Source organism: Thamnophis elegans, chromosome 5 (assembly GCF_009769535.1).
Source record: "Thamnophis elegans isolate rThaEle1 chromosome 5, rThaEle1.pri, whole genome shotgun sequence".
Classification (NCBI taxonomy): domain Eukaryota; kingdom Metazoa; phylum Chordata; class Lepidosauria; order Squamata; family Colubridae; genus Thamnophis; species Thamnophis elegans.
In genome coordinates, this window is record NC_045545.1 from 43,923,059 (window position 1) to 43,941,522 (window position 18,464).

At 43.6% G+C, this 18,464-nt stretch overlaps 1 long non-coding RNA gene across 3 annotated transcripts in view; it reads right to left on the reverse strand.

Moving 5' to 3' along the window:
- Positions 1–5,095: 5,095 nt before the first annotated feature.
- Positions 5,096–18,464, reverse strand: part of LOC116508717 — a 79,663-nt gene continuing 66,294 nt past the window's right edge. The window contains exons 3-5 of one of the 3 annotated variants that reach the window (XR_004255408.1): positions 16,086–16,259; positions 15,444–15,610; positions 5,096–5,133 (exon numbers count right to left, since the gene is read on the reverse strand). This is a non-coding gene — a long non-coding RNA (uncharacterized LOC116508717). Of the gene's footprint in view, positions 5,134–11,845; positions 15,611–16,085; positions 16,260–18,464 lie in introns of those variants that run through there. The other 2 variants (XR_004255407.1, XR_004255406.1) reach the window with 2 other exon arrangements.

Below are 18,464 nucleotides of genomic sequence, written 5' to 3' on the forward strand. Positions count from 1 at the left end.
TTGCACAGTTGCGTTTTACAAGAAGGTGTTTCCAGAACGTGCCCAAGGTTAACAAGTATGGCTTGCTCAATAAATCCAACTGCTGAGCTTGCAGGATGCACCGAACCATAAATTAGGCACACACGGTGGATTGGCAAGACATACTGGGCTAAATGTACGCCACTACTTTGTGTTTTAATGTGTTGTACGAACACAGGGGAGTTGGGGTTGAACTTCTCATGAAGCCATCTGTGGTTGTATGAAAGCCAGGGGATTGCTGTAACATTTTTTAAAAAATAAAGGCCTATTTTAATTTAGAAACTGTTAGGCTGCCAATTCTTTTTCCCCTGGCAGACTTGCTTTTCCTTTAACACGTATAGGACTAAAGGAAACCCAACAGGCTTTCTTTTTTCCCTATTGTACTTCTTGAAATACTGCTTTTCACACTTCAGTTAATTGTACAGGAATCCTCACCCCCACCTCAACCCCCCACAATAAAAAGGCAGAAACATTAATAATTCAAACTCCCATTTCCAGGTGCCTTCCCTTTTTTTGAAAGAAAAGTGGAAGAGAAGAGGAAACCTTTGATGAAACTAGAAATGCTACAACTCTCCTAGGACTTCGGTTCCTTTAAGGATGGCATGCTAACACAAATTAAGCAGAGGAAGTTTTGACTTCTGCATCTTCACAGTGCAGTTATTTGCAGGGGGAGAGCGCGGCTTCCCTGCAGTTGCCTCCCTCGGGTGCATTTGGACCCCATCTTGAACAGCAAAGTGCTGTTCTTCAAGGGTTACTTGATTAGGGTATCCAGGGGAGCAAGAAAGCAAGGTTATTGCACCTTTAAGAAGTGTGCCAAAACAGAAATACTAGAAGTTATGCAGAAACTGTGTCTTTGCCATCTTACAGGAAGAAAGTGGTACTGAGAATGTTGCCAAAAAGCTAGTAGAGAGAAAGTGGTTTGACCTGTATGAGAAAGGTGGTGGGGGAGGGGCTGTGTTTCTGTCGGCTGATGTGAGAGATTCCAGGAGGCAATATTTCCCTATGCCCCTCCCTCCCGCCCCAATACAGTACTTTGCTCAAGTATACTTGCTCCTAAGGGACAGAATAAGTTGGAAGAACACAAGGCTGCCCTTTCCTTTGAAATGTTCCTTTCATTATGCTTCTCATTATGGAGAATTCTATGGGATAAAGGACACCTAGTGCTGGTAACTATGGCAACAGTTAAGAGGATGTGTTGGCAAGAAAGGGAGACTTGTCACCCCTGGGAAACAGGTACAGCTACTTCAGTCAAGGGGACCATCCAGGTTGTGGGTAATGGTGTACATGGCTGATCCTCCAACCTGGTGAAACCTCTGAATGACACACCCTCTGACGGAAGCCCTTGAGCAATGGCCACTGGGAAAGTGTAATGGCACAGAGAGAATTCCACATGACCTTTGGATTCTATCCAGCTGTGATCTATATGGACATCTATATGCCAATGCTGCAATGGCAGTGTATTTTTATTACCTGCCCTCCCCCCCCCTCTTTCTTTTGAAAAGATTGCCAGATCATCTTGAAAAATTAAGCAAATAAATGGAAAAGAGGGCTAAAAAAAGCATTTGGGATCAGACCAAAAGTCTGTCTAGTCAATCATTCTATAATGACCAGCAGCCCCTGGGAAGATGACAAGGAGGAAGCCATAAGATAGCTCCTTTTCACCCAATATCTGATCCTGAGTGCCCCTACTTTAATACATGCTGATTAAGATAATCACTAAAAGAATCTTCTCTTTCATTACTTTGTCTATCTTCCCCAGAAGCATTCGTGATCATTTTCAGTAGAAAATTACATTGTTTAATTATACAAAACTATATTAAAGGGTATTTCATAAGATCATGTAATGTAGGAATTTAAAGTTATCCTTCAGATCGCCTAGGCCACTATTTCTTAACATCAGCAACTTTAAGATGTCTGGATTTTAATTCCCAGAATTTACTTGTGAGCATGTCTAATTTCCACCCAGTGCAAAAATTCTGAATCTAATATTATTCAGCTTCCTTGGATGAATCTTGAGTTCTGCACATCATGCATAAAGATACACACACTGGAATAGCATTAACTTCTGAATAATTTTTGCATGTCAGATTGCTGTATGAGAAACAATAGCAAGCAAAGCTTGCAACAATAGAGCGGAAGCATAGATTCAGTTTATGGTTTTCTAATGAAAAGGGACAGGGTAGCTCAGTGGCTAAGACGCTGAGCTTGTCGATCAGAAAGGTCAGCAGTTCAGCAATTCGAATCTCTAGCGCCGCGTAACGGAGTGAGCTCCCGTTACTTGTCCCAGCTTCTGCCAACCTAGCAGTTCAAAAGCATGTAAAATGCAAGTAGAAAAATAGGGACCACCTTTGATGGGAAGGTAACAACGTTCCATGCACCTTCAGCATTTAGTCATGCTGGCCACATGACCACAGAGACATCTTAGGACAGTGCTGGCTCTTCAGCTTTGAAACAGAGATGAGCACTGCCCCTAGAGTTGGGAACAACTAGCACATATGTGCAAGGGAAATCTTAACCTTTACCTTAATGAAAAGGGGGAGGGGCCATTATTAGTGGCATCACTATCCTGTAACATTTGGGAAATGTTACATTTCTTCTGATCCCAGAAATTGGTAATATTATTGATAGTAATATTAGAGTGACCTTCTCTGGATTTGGAAGCTTTCAAGATGAATGTTAACCTTGTGAGGCTGGGAAAGTCAGGAAACAAGAGCCACTTAGATTTCTGGAAAGACCTTTATTCTTAATAGGGCAATGTAACAGAATCTTGAAAACCTACCAAAATGATTCTCCTACACATCTCCCTAGTGTAATTACTGTAAGGCAGAGTTACTGGGAGTTCTCTTCTCATGCTTCAGCCCTTCCCTGAACTCAAGAATTTCTTCTGTAATAGTCCTGTTTCTTCCTGTCCTTTAACTGTCTTGCTACCCCTTCTATGTTCACAAGGTCTGTGGGAGAATGCTATCACAGATTGGCAAATTGAAAAGATAACCCAGAAGAATCTATGTGGAATTGAGGTATATAGTGTGTACTTTTATATTCATGTTGATCAGTTTTACATTACACCAGGGTTTCAGTGGTGGGTTCCGGATCCCGTTGCAACTGGTATGGTTGCAATGGGGCCCAGTGTCCTCCACGTGAATGTGCGCAGTGGTTGCATAGGTCTTGCCATCCAGCGACGCCTCCGCAAGCCTCCGTGATGCTCCAGCTGCTTGGCAGAGCTCCGCGCAGGTGCTGTACGCGCCATGCATGTGCGTGGAAGTGCTGAAGGGTTTAAAGACAGGTAAGGAGGGCGGGTGGGCCCTCTGTAGCACCATACCGGAATGATACCTGGTCCTCCAGGCAGGCTCCGGTATGCCCGTACCGGGGCGTACCGCCTGCAACCCACCATTGCAGGGTTTGTTAGCTGAACACTGTACAGTTAGCTGAATAAATTGAAAATGGCTGGATTCCAATTAGATGCAAAAAACGTACACATACTTTTTTTCTGGATTCATGCAGCACATTATCGTTTAATGCAATGTGTGAACTCAGACTGTAAAACATTTATAATTGGAAGTAGATTTGAAGCCAAGAGACGGGCAAGTCCACATCCTGGTCTTTAAATGCATTAGATAGCTGCTATAAAGGTTGAGGCTGCCAGCTAGTGCAAAAGCAGCCTGGCCTGATTCTTCAGGATTAGCAGCAACTTGATTTGCAGAGAGCGATAGCTAAAGCTTTTCATGGCATGAAGATAAGTATCATCGTTGGCAGATGCCATTAGAGCAATGAGCAGGGCCAAAAACATGGAAGTCCTAACTTTGCTTCAGTATCAAGCCAGTGATCTTCAGAAGCATAGCTCATTGGCATGAAATGCATATTTTATGCAAATAATATTGGATACTATTCTTGAAACATCTGGTTAAATGTATTAGATGATGTAAATGCATGTATCTGATAAGACATATTGAGCTGTCAGTATGTTTGTTATGACCAGTGGTGGGTTTCAAAAATTGTTCGAACCTACTCTGTGGGTGTGGCCTCCTTTGTGGGAGTGGCTTGCCACCCATGTGACTGGATGGGAGTGGCTTGCCACCCATGTGACCGGATATGAAGATGACGACACTTGTCACAACCACCTTAAATTACCTCACACACAGCACTGGTATGCATAAGAATATGATGTAAACTTGTTTTTTAAAAGGCATCTTTGGTTTACGTTAAAACAACTTCAACACACGCAATGTTCTGATTGCACCACAAACGCAGTAGTCATCCTTACCTTTCACAGAGGCACTGAGTTTTATAAATATGAGCATGATAGTGTAGAATAATCATATCCAAGGGCCAGTGGTGGGTTTCAAAAAATTTTGGAACCTCTTCTGTAGGTGTAGCCTGCTTTCCGGGTCCACTGGTGGGACTTCTTCTAACCGGTTCGGTAGATTTGACGAACCGGTTCTACCGAATAGGTGCGAACTGGTAGGAACCCACCTCTGGTTATGACCTATCTACCTACACATGATATGATTGATAGATGATAGTTAGACAGACAAATAGAGAGAGATATATATCATAGTATAAAATATCATGGAATAGGTTAGCTTATGTTGAACTGTCAAACAATACCCAATCCAATTGCCTGTATATTCCCTAAAAAAAAAAAGTGAGTTAACAATACACCTGTCAGCAGCATGTCATTCAGTAATCAGGAAAGAAAACCACCGGACTCCATTTGTATTGAAATCAAGTGTACTTTTACAAATCATAAATGAACAGTTGCAAAGCTAAGCTAAGTCTGGTTAATTAGGCGCGAAAGTGAATAATATATTGTATAATTCATTCCCCTCCCCCTGGCATCCCCGTACACAGTCCAATCATAATTCCCCCAAATGTCAGGTGTGAGATAACTTCGAAAGGCATCACCAGGATGGAATGCTGGACCGTTGGCCTTGGCGGGAAACACTCCTCCTCCACATGCACAGTAAGGTGGTCAGTTCAGTGTCTAGAAACTTCCTCTAGCACACCAATGATTCCCCTCCCAAATACCATGCCCCCCCTCCCCGTTTCAATGGCAGCCGAAGCAGTAGCAAAGCAGAGGCTGACATCCGGCCCTCCTCCAGAAAAAGGCGGTCAGACCTGCAGAAACGATAAAGCACAAACAAACAGACGAACAACAAGACACAAAAAGGGGAGAGGAAGAGAGAGAGAAAAGAGAGGAAAAAAACTTTAGGAAACTGGCCAAATCAGGGCTTGTCAGGATAAGTAGAATACAACTTGCGGAGCAACTGAGGGGCCCGAACATGGGACCCGTCAACCCATTCGGCGTGAGAGGGGGGGAAATGCTTCCAAGCCACCAGGTACTGGACACGGTTCTGGCGTTTACGAGAGTCCAAAATTTCGCGAACCTCGAAATGTTGTTCACCGTCAATGAAAAGCGGAGCGGGTGGTGGAGGAACAAGTGGATGCAATGATGGAGTGCAAACAGGTTTTATGAGGTTAACATGAAAAACAGGGTAAACCTGGTTTAGGTGTTTAGGCAGCTGCAGCCGAACAGAAACAGGATTGATGATCTTGATAATGGGAAACAGGCCAACATATTTAGGCCCCAACTTCTTAGACTTTTGTGGAGTCTGAAGAAACCTGGTGGACAAATAAACTTGATCACCAACTTTGTAATTACATGGCTTAGTCCACTTCTTATCAGCCTGTTTCTTATGGGCACGATGTACAGCGTCCAAAGTTTGGAGAGCTAAAGGCCAAACACGCCGAAGGCGACCACTCCACTCGGACAGAGACGATACTTGGGGCTGCTCACAAGGAACCTCAGGAATGGGCACAAAATCCTGGCCAAACACCACACAGAAAGGGGTGAACCCAGTGCTGCTATGCACAGAATTATTGTAAGCCACCTCCGCGTGCGGCAACAAATCCACCCAATCATCTTGCTGGTAGTTGATGAAACAACGTAAATATTGTTCCAGTACAGAATTAGTCCTCTCACAAGCCCCATTAGTCTGAGGGTGGTGGGCTGAGCTTAAGCCCTGGGAGGAGCCAATCCAGTTCAGAAACTCCTTCCAGAAAATGGAGGTGAACTGTACACCTCTGTCCGAAATAATGTGGTCGGGCACCCCATGCAAGCGGTAAATGTGGGAGATGAACATCTTACCAAGAGTCTTAGCAGAAGGAATCTTGGAGCAAGGGATGAAATGGACTTGCTTGGAGAACAAGTCGGTGTCCCTGGCTTTCAGGAAGTTTGACGATGAAATCCATAGAGATCTCCTTCCAAGGGGCGACAGGGCAAGCTACAGTCTGGAGCAATCCCTGCGGTTTCCCCGGCGGCCGTTTAGCAGCAGCACAAACGGGACAACTGGCAACATAACGTTCAATGTCCTTTTTCAAAGAAGGCCACCAAAACTGTCTCTTGACAAGATGGAGCATTTTAACAAAACCAAAATGCCCTGCCATTTGGGAATCATGAGCTCGCTGAAGAACAATTAGTCGAAGAGACGCAGGAATGTAAAGTTTTGACCCAATCCAGGGCAACTCACCTCTCATAGTACATTCATTCACGTGCTGCCGGAACCAATCATCATCAGGGAGGGCTTTCTTGAGATTGGAAAGAAAGTCCTGGGACATCTCCACTTCAGAATGTGCTTGATTCTTAGTAACAACTGGAGCAGCGAGGCTTGTCGTGGGAATGACAGGCTGGACCACACTGAGTTTAGAACAGTTGTACTGAGGAAGCCTGGATAAAGCATCAGCCATAAAATTCTTCCCCCCCCCCCCCCCGGAATGTATTTCAGGGTGAAATTAAAACGATTGAAATGCTGAGCCCAGCGCATCTGTTTAGGAGAAAGTCTTCTGGGAGTCCTCAAGGCTTCCAAATTCTTATGGTCAGTCCATACCTCGAACAGGTGTTTGGCGCCTTCCAGAAAATGGCGGCAAGTGGTCAAAGCCCAGCGAACAGCAAACGCTTCTTTCTCCCAAATGGCACAACGTCTCTCCGTGTCAGTTAGTTTGTGAGAGGTGTATGCGCAGGTTGTAAGTTACCTTGACTATTGGCTTGAAGCAATACAGCCCCCACTGCCACGTCGCTGGCGTCAGCTTGAACCACAAAAGGCGCGTCCATGTCCGGGTGCTTGAGGACTGGTTCCTCTGCAAAAAGCCGCTTTAACTTCTCGAAGGCAGCTTGACATTCCATGGTCCAATCCAACGGCTTGGTAGGCTTGGGTTTCACCCCCCCCCCTTTGGACTTCAAAGGGTTAGTTATGGGAAGAGCTATCTTAGCAAAAGAGGGGATGAACTGGCGATAGAAATTGGCAAACCCCAAAAATCTCTGCAATTGCCTGCGTGTACGAGGAGCCTCCCACTCAGTGACTGCTTTTACTTTAGCGTGGTCCATCTCAACGCCCGCATGGGAGATACGATAGCCCAAGTAGTCAACCTTCTCCTGATGGAATTCACATTTGGACAATTTAGCATAAAGCTCAGTGGCACGAAGTTTCTTCAGCACGGTACAAACCAGCTTTACGTGTTCCTCACGTGTTTCCGTGTAAATAAGGATATCATCTAAATATACGATAACGCCTTTGTAAAGATGGTCGTGTAACACCTCATTAATTAACTGCATGAAGACTGCAGGCGCCCCCTGTAGGCCAAACGGCATCACACGAAATTGGAAACAGCCAAGGGGGCAGTTGAAAGCTGTTTTCCACTCATCTCCTTCTTTAATTCTGACCCGATAGTATGCTTCCCTTAGGTCCAATTTAGTGAAAATCCTCCCCTTCCCTAGTTGGGCCAGCATGTCCTTCATTAGTGGTAAAGGGTAGAGGTTCTGGGCAGATATGCAGTTCAGGTTTTTGAAATTAACACATAATCTGAAGGAGCCATCTTTCTTTTCTCTGAACAATACTGGTGCAGCTACCTTGGGCCTTGCTGGTTCAATGAAGCCCCTTTCCAAGTTTTAATCAATGAATTTCCTCGTTTCCTCCATTTCCCTAGGGGACATTGAATATATTTGGGGCTTGGGAAGCTTCACCCCAGGCAAAATATCAATGGTGCAATCAGTGGGTCTGTGGGGGGAGGGAGTTTATCAGAAGATTTTTCACTAAACACTCCCCTAAGATCCCAATATTCCTTTGGTATTTTCTCCTCCCCTTCGATCCTCTCCTGCCCCCTGGCTGCCCATGTGGGGCTATTATCAGCAGGATCTGGAGTCTCAACCTCCCATTCAGGCAGTGATGTGCGGTGAGGTTGATACCTGGTGAGGCTCAGCAGGGCAGCGGTCGGCCTCGGCGGGGGGGGGATTTGCATCGCGGGAGCCACCAAGCGCCCGGGTCTGCAGCAAAGGCGCTTGGTGGCTCCCATGATGCAAAGTGCCCCGCTGCCACCCCGCTGTCCCGGCCTGCATCTGTTGCTTCTCCAAGCTCCGCCGCTGGAAGTCCCGGATCGCCTCTGGGGGAAGGCTGAGTGAAAAACGGAGCGAAGCTTCTCTGCGGCTTCCCGGCACTGCCCAGAGGCTCTTGCAGGAGCACGTGTCAGCGGCCGGTGGCCTGGAGCGGCCCCGGCTGTGAGACAATGGAGCACTTAAAGTAGCCGCTGCCACTGCCGCCACCACCGCCCTGCCGGGTGAAGGAGGGGTGGTGGCGGTGGCGGCAGCGGCTGCTTTAAGTGCTCCCTTGTCTCACAGCCGGGGCCGCTCCAGGCCGCCGGCCGCTGACACGTGCTCCTGCAAGAGCCTCTGCGCAGCGCTGGGAGGCCGCAGAGAAGCTTCGCTCCGCTTCTCACCCAGTCTTCCCCCAGAGGCGATCTGGGACTTCCAGCGGTGGACCCTGGAGAAGCAGGCCGGGGCAGTGGGCGGCAGCATCGGGGATGGTGGGGCACTTTTCATCGCGGGAGCCGCCAAGCGCCCAGGTCTGCAGCAAAGAGGCAGCCTCCTCCTTCTCGCCCACTCCTCTCTCCTCTGAAGCACGCCCTGCCCAACATAAGCGTGCTCAAGAAGACACGATTGGCTGCTTCCAAATCAGGAGGCGGGAGAATTAGTGCCTCTTTTCCATCTGAACTTCTTTGCCTTTTAACTCTTTATTAACTTTTAGAAGGCGAAAAATTCCTTATGGAAAAGAGGCCCCGAGTTCTCTCGCCTCCTGCTTTGGTTAACACTAAGCAGACACCAAGCCACTGTGACCTGGAATCTGGTAGCAACTATCTTGGCTTTAATTATTTAAAAAAATATATTTAAATTTCTTTCTTTTTCCTGAGGAGACTGGTGAGGCTCCGCCTCCCTTGCCTCTAGTGACTGCACGTCCCTGCGTTCAGGGGGTATGTTAGTGCGAATACGTAACCACCCCTTTCTCCATTTAATGCGAGGGTTCCATTTACGAAGTCAGGGGAGTCCCAAAATAAGGGGCCGGTCCATCCCAGGTGCCACAATAAAAGTTATTAATTCTTGATGGGTCTCCATTTTCATCTCTATGGGCTCAGTAGAAAACTCCTGCAATAGAACCATCAATCTGACAAAAACAATAGGGGTTTTCAAAGTCCTCAATTTTAAGCCAAGTTTCTCCACCATTTCAGGACTTATCATGCAGCGAGAACAGCCAGAATCAAGGAGAGCTAAAAGTTTCTCAGTCACGCCAGAAGATGGCACTCTTAGTTCAATTGGGATAAGCATGGGGCCCCTTCTGGAACTTACCCAGCGATGAGATTGCTCCTCATCCGATTCGTCAGACGAGCTGGAGCTAACGCCTCCCTCCTCCTCCGGCTGGAAATGCTGGGGAACAGCGGCGAACGCAGCTTCTCTCTTCTTGCTCGGGGCCTTTATTGCTCTTCCCTCTTTGCGGGGAGGGGGTGGAGCGGTCTGCGCCAATTTTATGCGGCAATTCACGGCGCAATGGCCTTTGTTTCCACAGCGGAAGCACGTGAAAGGCTTGGTTTTTCCAGTGAAACCCCCTTTCCCTTCACTCCTGGGGTGGAGGGGGGCTTTTGGAGCTGCTGGGGGGGATTTCTCCGCCTCTCCCTCCTTCATGCATTGAAGCCTGGCTAAATCCAACTCAACGTCTGCTGCGTGTTCATACCAAGCAGTTACACGGCGGGGAATGCGTCTGTTTATGCACTGTTGGTCTATTTTTTCATTCAATCCCTCAGTGAATTGATCCAGCAAAGCGTCTTCTGACCACCCCCTCATATAGGCTGACAACTGTTGAAATTCCTGGACATAATCTGGCACCGATTTATTTCCCTGCTTCAGAGCCATAAATTTCAGGTGCCCGCGTCTCTCGGTCAATGGGTCATCAAACCTCCTCTTCATGGCTGCCATAAAGTCATTAAAATTCCTCAGGAGAGGGGAATTGCATTTGTGTAGGCCAACCATCCATTCGGCTGCCTTCTTCTCTAAGGACATCAACACCATCCTGACTTTCATTTCATCTGTCTCTAAATCAGGTCCATAGATTTCCATATAATTCCAGACCTGAATTATAAAAAGCCCTAGAGTTTTAGGGTCTCCATCGTATTTTATGGTTAAGGGAGGAACTTTTGCCATTCGGCGTCGCCTGGGGCCCCCCACTGCTCTTTGAGCGGCCCTAGCTGGAGGAGGAGAGGCTGGTTCTGGCACACCAATGATTCCCCTCCCAAATACCATGCCCCCCCTCCCTGTTTCAATGGCAGCCAAAGCAGTAGCAAAGCAGAGGCTGACAACACTTGGGTCAAGATATGCTTTGTTCTGTAGGTGTCAGCACAAAATGTTGCCATGTTGATAGCCTTTGATGCTGCAGTTCTATCAAAAGAAAATATGTATGGATTTTATGAAGTCTCTCCCTGATCTATTCATTAAAAGAGGGGCACAGAGTGGGTTAAAACAGAATGAACATTGCAAGAGGACATGACTCACTGCTTCAACTTCCCCCATTCTATTTGGACAAAACTGGTCCCAAGGGAAATGCTATATTACCATCTTTGTAGAAATGCTGAGAGAAGAGCATTGAAATGAGCCAATGTGAATATACTACTTTATTTCAAGGTCACAAGGTTACTGGACAAATGGTAAGCTTGAAAAGTTTTGGAAAGCCTCCCAGAAAGTTGGTATGTGACAATGAACTCAAATTCAATTGCCATTAATTATTGAAGATTTTGCTGCCTGATAATTTGTTTGGTATTTTCTGATCCCTGGAAGACTAAAAAATTAGGAGGAAAAACATACAAACTTAATTTCTTCTCTAAATAGCTATGCCAGTTTAATTGAATGTTGTCAAACAAGATAAGTGGGATGAGGACAATCCTGCCCCTCAAAACAGTTAACCAAGAATTTTAAGGTCAAGGGTGTCAGACCCAAAGAACTGTGGAATTATTTCTGAGCAGTTTCCTTTATTGTTCCTCACCTATAGACAGAAATCCTACCAAAGTAAAGTAAGTAGTTGCGTCATCATAGATATATTCTGAGAATTGCTAGGGAGGATCCTACTTAACTCTCTTTGCAGGATCTGATCTGAGTCAGCCACTGGAACCAAAGGTTTATTCTTCCAAACATTTGGACTCATGCTGGAGCCCATTCCCAGGGAATTTCTCTCTTTCCAGAATGTGTGCACTGGGGTGTTCTATATGTAGTATTTATATTGTATCTGGCTATGCATGGCTTTTAGTTAAGAGTCTTTCTCATGGCCAAACTATCTAAGCTTCACTGCCTCTTTGCCTTCTGAAGTGCATACCCTCCCTCTAAATGTCTATGGAAATTCTCAGCCATCCAGGTCATGGTTGACCCAAAAATGCTTTTTCAAGAGGCAACTGGACTTTCTTTATTTTTCCTTGCATACTTTTCACTTCTCATCTAAGAAGCTTCTTCAGTTCCCTTAGCTTCTTGGATGAGAAGTGAAACGTCTTCAAGGAAAAACAAAGGAAGTCCAGTTGCCTCTTGAAAAAACATTTTGGGCCAGCACCTCCCTTCTGCATTCCCAATGTGGAATGCAGACAACCCCATTGGACAGCTCTGGGTTCAGTTTTCTTAAGCCTGATTCCATCTGTAGAGGGCACCCACACACAGAAATAGCACTTCAAAGAAATGTACGGTAAGTTATATCCTTTCCAACTGTACAAAATTATGGTATAGACAGATGTGAAAGCCATTCAGTGGTTGGGTCAAAGCCTTAGTTCAAATAATATATAATGGGTATATGTAAGTCATATCCCTTTTCAGAATGAAAGTCTTGGAGTATTACTATCATATTTTTTCTGGCCACAGCAAACTCATCTAAGACTTTCAGAGGCCAGTACCCTAAAAAGCAACCTCTTAGATATTTACAGCTCTTCATTTACTCAGTTTCTTTTGCACAAATTTACCATTTGCTATTTGGTTTACTAAAGTCCAAATATAGATTAAAGTTCAAATGGTTCTTTTCATTCCTCTAAAAGTCCCTGAAACAGCATAACAGTCTTGGCAATATATGGCAATATTGCTCTTGGTTTTCTGGCCAACATACATTATTGACATTTTTTTTATCACTGAGTTTACATAGCAATTCAACAAGTCAAAGGCAGGCAAAAATGAAATATTGCTTGGTATTTATCTAGGTTAGTATCACATTGGACAACTATAACAGTGGGTTGCAACTTGCCCTACAGGCAGCATTCTCATGTGGTTTTCAGAAGAACAGGAGTAGGTACTGATGGAGAGAAGAAGAATCTACCTTAATGAAAAACTTATCTTGTAAAATGGAGATGTCATTTGGTTGAGGCAGTCAACATATGGCTGAAAGAAGACTATTACCAATCTTCTCTTATTTAAGACCTCCTACTACCCTTTCTTCTCTCCAATATACTGTAGCTGCAATTCTTTCTGCCTCTTTTCCATAATACCACCATAGAAGTTAACTGCAAACTTGTTCTTTGCGCTGCATGGCTTTGCTCCATCTAACTATATTGTCTTTGAGTAGACTCCTCCAAAAAGTGAGTTTGTTGCCCAAGCTTTGTGACATAGCTGGGTGGTCATGAGACCAATGAAGAAAAGTGACAAGAACTATCAAGGCAGTAAATGCTATGCATGAGTTCCCAACGTGGCTGGAACAAACATGGAGTTTCACACTTCCAAATGCAGTTTTTCCTGCAGTCTAGCCAAAAAATTCAGTGGTGGAAGAAAATTGTTTCCTCTCCAGGCAGCCAAGGCTTAGACTGAATAAAATAGGAAAAGGAACCATATCCAGTATATGAGTTGGTTAGCTCATTTACAACATTGAAATAGCCAGAAATAAGTTACTAATGCTTTTCCATATGGGTAAATGATTTATTTCCCTCGTTGGTTTTTCTTCTTCTTTTATTATGAAACTATTCTTGCTTTGCCTCTTTGTGAGTTAATTATATGCTTGGGTGGGGCAAATAAACCAGGAAGCTATAAACTGTACATCATACAAATCCTACCTGCAACCAGCAAGTTAGCAGCAAACTATAATTTCAGTTGTTTATTACCTAAAACATGTTTTATTCACCAACTCCTTTCCTACATCACATTCTTCTAAAAATAACCTATGCTATGGTTTAGAATGATTTACAGACACAGCCAATGAGACATCCATTACATTATCTGTTGAGGTGGGTTTTTAAAAAAAGAAAATAACAACAACAATTGTGATGACTTGTGCCTAAAGAATCACCTCCTTTGGGCTAGGAAGGTTGTAGCCGAATCCATCTTCTCTTCCATCTCTATTGTGAAATCTCTATTATAATATATCTTGGGCTGAGTGAAGATAGCATAATTCTTATTCTGTCCCACTCTAGGAAGAATGTCAGCATTTCACTGTTAGATTTTACTGCAATGCAGCCAGATAGCTGACCCAAGAGAAATGGTGATGCACTAGGCAGGTGAAGATTTTATTTTAAATGACTGGAAAATTCAAGTCTTCACTTGACACAGTGACACCTGAGGGTTTCACCACAGACCACCATCTTGTTTAACAAGGGAGATAAGCCTTACTTGCTCTTCATTTCCAAGATGATCAACGTTGTACCTATCAGGAAACCCATGCCTCCAAAAGCTCTCCCCACATAAGCTCAAATGATGCAGACAATACCAGGCTAGAAAACAGGAGACTGTGAGTTCTAATGCAATCTTAGTCATGAAAGTCAATGGGCTGACTTTGGACCTATTACTTTCTCTCAGCCAAGCCTACCTCACAGGGTGATTGTTGTGGGGAAAATAGGAGGAAGGCGTGTTGGATATGTTCACCACTTTGAGTTACTTGTAAAAATAATGAGGGTGAGGCACAAATAAAGTGTCGTAAAAACAATGCCTGATTCACATTACAATAAAAAATAGCTTCATCCAACAGATTAAAACTGAGATTTCCTCAAGAGCATCCTACATTTTTCCTTCCTGGTTTTATCTTAAAAACAACCTTGTATGATAGATTAAACTGAGATATGATGACAGGCTTAGGAAAGTCATACATTGAGTTTCATGTACAGTTCAGTACATTAATCTTGCACCATAAGGAAAAAGTTTGAATTCTCATTTCCAAAGTATCTGAGATGAGAAAAAAAGGGTGGATTCAGGATGATGCTGATATTCGACTTACCTAGTTTTATTAATGTTCAGAAACACCTACTAGGTCTTGTTGGATATTGATGCAACCAGAGAATGATCCTGCCCAGTGAAAGAGGGACAAATCCCACCAAAGATTAAAATTGGGAATAAGATCTTCTGAGAACCAAACCATCTAATGTGCAGACTTTTTGGATTTTCAATGATCAGAAGCAATATTCCACTAACCATATTTATTTTTTCTCTGGCACAGTAGTTTCACTTTTTATAATTTCACAACGAGCAAAAACTTAGCAGATGATTTGTTTCTCAGCAGCTAAGCCTAGAAATAAATTGCACTACATTGCTACCTTATTTCTGGCTGTCCGACAGATGTTTAAAGCCCAGAAGCCCTTCCTGAAAAGTTTGTCAACATCTCTTCTCTTGGTACCAGGCCTCAGAGCAAATGGGAGCAGAATGATTTGTTGTCCCAGTTGTGTGCTAAAGAAACAGCTTCGCTCTGGCTGGAGAAATTAGGGTACTTTTCATCGCAGTAGTTTAGCCTTTCTCAACTTGCTTACTGGGAGCTTTGTGGTACTCCATTTCCATGATAGTCCCCAGCCGCAGGATTTAGTTGAAGATTATGGGAGTTGTAATCCAGACATGAAGAAAATACCCAGTCGGGAGGGATGGAGATATTTTTACTGGAACATAATAATTAGCTTGAAGGCAGAAGCAGGCAGAAAGATACTCACAGCAGGCTTTAAAATGAGGAATCTCTCCAGTATGCAATGGACTTTAATACTAGAAGATAAAACAGCCAGGAATATGTTGGCCAGATGCCAAAAGAACAGGGCTCCTGCAGCTTTAATAGTCATGAGATATCTATATATCTATATATGTGAATGGATGGATAGATATAAAACAGGTATGGTTTTCTTACCTGTCTTCTTGACCAAATAATGTGAACCTCGGGAGAGGGGATGGTGACTTGTGCACTCTGACTGGTCCATTTTTGTTTCAGTATATTGCAAATATCCATTTCAATTGGTGGAACATGTTATTTCACCCTAGTCACATAGCTGAAGTTACATTTCCATGCATTCTAATCTGGAAATAAAGCAACCAGGATTTATTTTCTGAATAAAGGTACATAGCAATCTAGTAAAACAGATTTATAGTTCAAATCCTTGGTAAAAAAGTAACTGAATTAATCTAGCTGTATTCTTCCATAGACAGTTGCAAGGATGCATTTTTAGCAGCTGCTTAGGCTGATTCATATAGAACAATGATACAATTATCAATCCATCTGGGTAATTTGAAGAAAGCTAATTGTAGTGGTTCTTTTGCCTCTGTAATCACAAGTCAGAGTCTTAAGGTGCATTTGCTGAATCTTTTATTTACAGTGGAGTATTTTCTAATCACTTTCCTCTGCCTTGTGGAAATAGACCCACAAAATGCTCTTGACATTCTTTTGTGTGTGCTTACAGGGTGAAATAAATGTGTGAGAAAAAGTGAGAAGAAATGAATGTAAACTGCTTTGACACAGGGAAGTAAGATGTTTTCTGGTTGCCAGTTCAGTTACCATGGAGTGTTCCTGTAGAAGTCAGTTTATGAAAACCTTTGTCTCTTCCAGCCTAAGAAATGATCTCTCCGTAAACCTCTTCAAGGGTGCGGTGCATTGCTTAATGTTGGCAGCCTTTGCTTCACCTGGGACCTCCAAGTGACCTGGCAGGGGAGGTGGTCCTTGTATGCAAACCTAGAAGAGGGGAGAGAGAGGAGGGGGATATTATGCCTGGCATCTAGTTTTTGTCTGCATGGTGTTGTGTTTATTCTCTCATCCTGCCCCCTGAAGGGAGATGAGCAAACAATAATTAACACAAATTGGAGTTGAATGAAAACAGGTGGTAAGTTAGCCCATTGCTGCTAGAGAAAGGCATGGAAAGTAGCAGGATCATATGAATGGTGCTACTTCCCTGTGGGACTGATAGTAATATTTGTTAAGCACTGGGAAATCCTTAATTTGCATATCAATACGTAAGTGAGCATACACACTGAAACCTGTCTAAATTTGATCTCACAAGAGAAGGCAAATTTACGTGTCCCAGGATAATGTTGTAGGATCCAGTCTGAGTCAGTTATCAGGACCAAAGGTAAGCTTTGAAACTTGTACTGGAGCCCTTCCTCAGGGGATTTTTCTTTATTGGAATGATCTTTTGATCATTTAATTTTGATCTTTTTAAAATCTGGATGAAGTGGTGAGCCTAACTGGCAGATAATTATAGCTCACTAAGATGCAGTCGTAATAAGACTAGCTAACCACATTTTAGCCTAGGAAGTTGTACAAATCTGGTTTATGTGGCTAGTTGATGACTCAAAATGCCGAATAACTCAGAAAGCTAGGCCATGTATTGAAAAAGAGGAAATTGTGCTCTGAACACACAACCATCGAGGATTGAGCAGATGGTTCTTCTTACCCTTGCCCTGTTATTGCATCTTGAATTGCAGTCGTCGATTTCAAAAGTATTAGTTCCAGAAAGTTACCATCTAAGGTTGTAGCTCACATAATTCCTACTGGAATGACCAAAAATTGTGTTGACTATGAATTCTGAAAGTTGTAATAGAAATGAATCTGATCAGCAGTAGATTGAGCAGGACTTGAGTCAGGAAGCTGGCCGATGGGTTATGAGAAAGCACAACAAAGCTACAGGTTTAAATGGGAGGCATCCGGTATTTCTCCTTTGTATGTGTCTGACCAAGCTAGTCTCTTGTCAATTCAAGGAGGTTTCAAAGGAATGATAGTGAGCTACTGAAGCATGAGGACAAAAAAAGAAAAGAAACAGAAAAACCACTGATGTAAAGGATTGTAGAGTTATCTGCTACAAGAATAGGTTCCTCCCTTTTTCCTTGTTAGGGTTTCTGAGCTGTTAATAGCCACAGGGGTACCCACTTTCCATTCAAGACAAAATATTTTGCTTCTTTTACAGCTTTGAATGCAAAAAGAAAACAAGTCAGGAAAGGCTTTCCTTACATAGCTATTTTATTTATTTATTTATTTGCTCTACCAAACACCTCCCAAGTCCTCTGCATATTCCTAAATGTGCATATTTTGTATTATTATTTGATGTGTTCCAAATCTAGAGTTTGGCATTTAAAAAAGTAGAACTTATGACTAACCTGGGGGGAGAGGTATCTGCAGCAAGATGTTATTGAATGTACATTAGAGCAAGATGATTCAGGAGTTCCTAGCAGCTCCAGTTCCAGTTCCAGTTTTATCTGTTTATCTAGGCTGGTGTACATTGGACACATGCAGGGGTCAGGTTATTGGGCTTCAGAGTGGCTTGTGCTGCTGAGTTTGACTCCATGTCACAGCGGTGCTGCATCTTCCTCTGTTGCCTGGTTACCTAATTCCCCAGCTCTGCAGAACTGCTACAGCAGAGATGCTGTTGCTGATAGGAACCTCTTGTGTGATTCCCCTGTAATGTTTAATTGGAATGGAGATGGATGGTTTGCATTAAAGCAAAGACAGCTTGGACCAGGCAGGACTAAAATGGAGCTGTTGCTTGGCTGAAATTAGGTAGCTTTATAAGCCAAAAAGGCAAAATGAAAGCAAATCCAGGACCATGAAAGGAATTGAGAGAGAGGATTTTTAAGTGCAACTGTGGGGTGGTCCTTCATGCAATGCCAAGCCTAGAGCAACCCACCTTTAATCCACCTTTGCTTCTTTAAAAAGGGTTAGTTGAAGTCAGTGAAAATATCAGCATGTGTGGTAAGAGAAGGGGCCAAGGGGCAATTGTCTATTTGCAAGCTTCACTGAGTCCATAGAGAAGAAGGTATAGGAGAGGTTTTGTTTCTAGATATGTCTTACTTCATTTTACTCTTGTTCTTGCTACAGTAAAACAGAATGCAAATAGATTTCTGACTAAATCTGTGAGCATATGTAACATCTATAAGTGGCATATTA